Below are 2,136 nucleotides of genomic sequence, written 5' to 3' on the forward strand. Positions count from 1 at the left end.
GGGAGACTCTGTCTCAGAAGTAAAAATGAAAACTAATAATAGTAAAGGGATGAACAAAGCATTGAAGGAGCAAGTCAGAGATGAAGCTGACACTGCAGTCAGAAAAAGAAGAAACAAACTCTAGAATTGTGTTCTTTATGTCCTCCCAAGCATCAGCTCATTTCCTGAGCATTGTTGGCTACTGTGTCATCCCTTTCTCTCCTGTGAAATAGGGGAAGAAGCTGAAACATACAAAGGATGTGATTTGGGTCAGTCCCAAAGAGGTCCAGAGTCAGTATCATAATGCCCAGACTTGGGAGTCTTCAGCATCAGTTCATGGAGCAGAGAGACACTAATGAACTATCATGAAGGCTACCACAGAGAGTGTGCCCATAGATTTCAAAACCCTTGACCAGGCCATGTCGGAGTCAACAAGAAGGACTGTCTCGACAGATGTGGCAACTGATTTTGTGGCCAAGAGTGACTCACGGTCACCAGAAGTGAGACAAAGAGAAACAATCATGCCCTGCAAGTCTGCTACTTCCTAGAAGTTCTGAAAAGCTCTGGGAGTGGGACACCCTCTCCACTTCCATACCCTGGAGGACTCCCCTTCCAGGGGAGGCCATGGTTCATGGCATGCCAAGAAATTCTCAGGCACTATCATTGGGCTGCTCAGACCGAGAAACCAAAAGCCATGAGGCCATTAAGTGGAAGCCTCCTTGGCATGAGGGGAGAGGGCACATGCCACTCTGAGGGGGACCTACACTATTCCAGAGGTACAGCACTCTCTCATCTCTGGCAACAGTGACCTACTTGGGGTCATGTCTTTTCTTTGTGGGTGGAGGGAAATCTTGACAGGACAATCAACATCTTTGTTCTCCTAGCAATGAGGAAAGACAGGGAAGTCCTCTGACTTTCCTCCTGCCCACTGTCCACTGCCCATGTCCTGTGGGGCAAAGGTCAGGCAAATGTAACAACTCAGGTACTGGGGATAGTTCAGCTGCCAGGACTTTGATGGGAAGCAGAGTCAAATAAGAGCTGGAGCATAGAATTTCTCAGAAAGATCTCAACCTCAGCAGGGGGCAGGCAGGGATGAAAGCTCAGGTTAAGAGAGTGGGGCTCTGCTGGCTGGCTCTTCCTTCAGGATACTATTAATATATATCCTAGAACAGGTCTCTCAGTTGGAGTCTTCAGATCTTCAGATGGCTGGTGCACCAGTCCTGGAACATCCTCCTGCTTCAATCATGGCTTGTGGTCTGGTCGCCAGCAACCTGAATCTCAAACCTGGGGACTGCCTCAGAGTACGGGGCAAGGTGGCCCCCCTGACGCCATGAGCTTTGTGCTGAACCTGGGCAAAGACAGCAACAACCTGTGCCTGCATTTCAACCCCCGCTTCGATACCCACAGGGATGCCAATACTATTGTGCACAACAGCAAGGACGGCGGGGCCTGGGGAGCGGAGCAGTGGGAGGCTGCCTTTCCCTTCCAGCCTGGAAGTGTCGCGGAGGTGTGCATCGGCTTTGACCAGGCAGACCTGACCATCAAGCTGCCAGATGGTTACACATTCAAGTTCCCTAACCGCCTCAACCTGGAGGCGGTAACTTCAAGATCAAGTGTGTGGCCTTTGATTGAAGTCAGCAGGCCCATGACCACCAATAAAGGCAGCTGCCTCTGCTCTTCCTGAAAAAAAAAAAAAAAAAAATTATATATATATATATATCTCCTAGAACATCCTGTACTCATGCAATAGAGATTATGCCTACTCTGGGGCCAAGTCTACAAACTTCCGTGATGGCAGGTCCTGGTGACAGTATTTGTAGCCCCAAAGGGGAGCCAAAAAAGCCATAGCCAAGTATGAACTCAGCTAGGAAAATTATTAGGCACAAAGACTGAAACACAGGAATGTAAAGCAAGTGGACAGTAAGTAAACAAAACAGAACAATAAACAACCACCACCAAAAAAAAAAAAAAAGAGAGAGAGAGAGAGTGCTTTGTCTAGGTTCCTCTTGAGCAAAGATAATGCCCAGAATCTTTTTTTTTTTTTTCCTTTGAAACAGAGTCTGACTCTGTCACCCTGGGTAGAATACTGTAGCATCGTTATAGCTCACTGCAACCTCAAACTCCTGGCTTTCAGTGATCCTCTTGCCTCAGCCTCCC

At 48.0% G+C, this 2,136-nt stretch overlaps 1 pseudogene; it reads left to right on the forward strand.

Annotated features, from left to right (window-relative positions):
• The first annotated feature begins 1,223 nt into the window (after positions 1-1,223).
• LOC128582038 (galectin-1-like) lies at positions 1,224-1,611 on the forward strand (annotated as a pseudogene).
• Positions 1,612-2,136: the final 525 nt, after the last annotated feature.

Source organism: Nycticebus coucang, chromosome 3 (assembly GCF_027406575.1).
Source record: "Nycticebus coucang isolate mNycCou1 chromosome 3, mNycCou1.pri, whole genome shotgun sequence".
Lineage (NCBI taxonomy): Eukaryota > Metazoa > Chordata > Mammalia > Primates > Lorisidae > Nycticebus > Nycticebus coucang.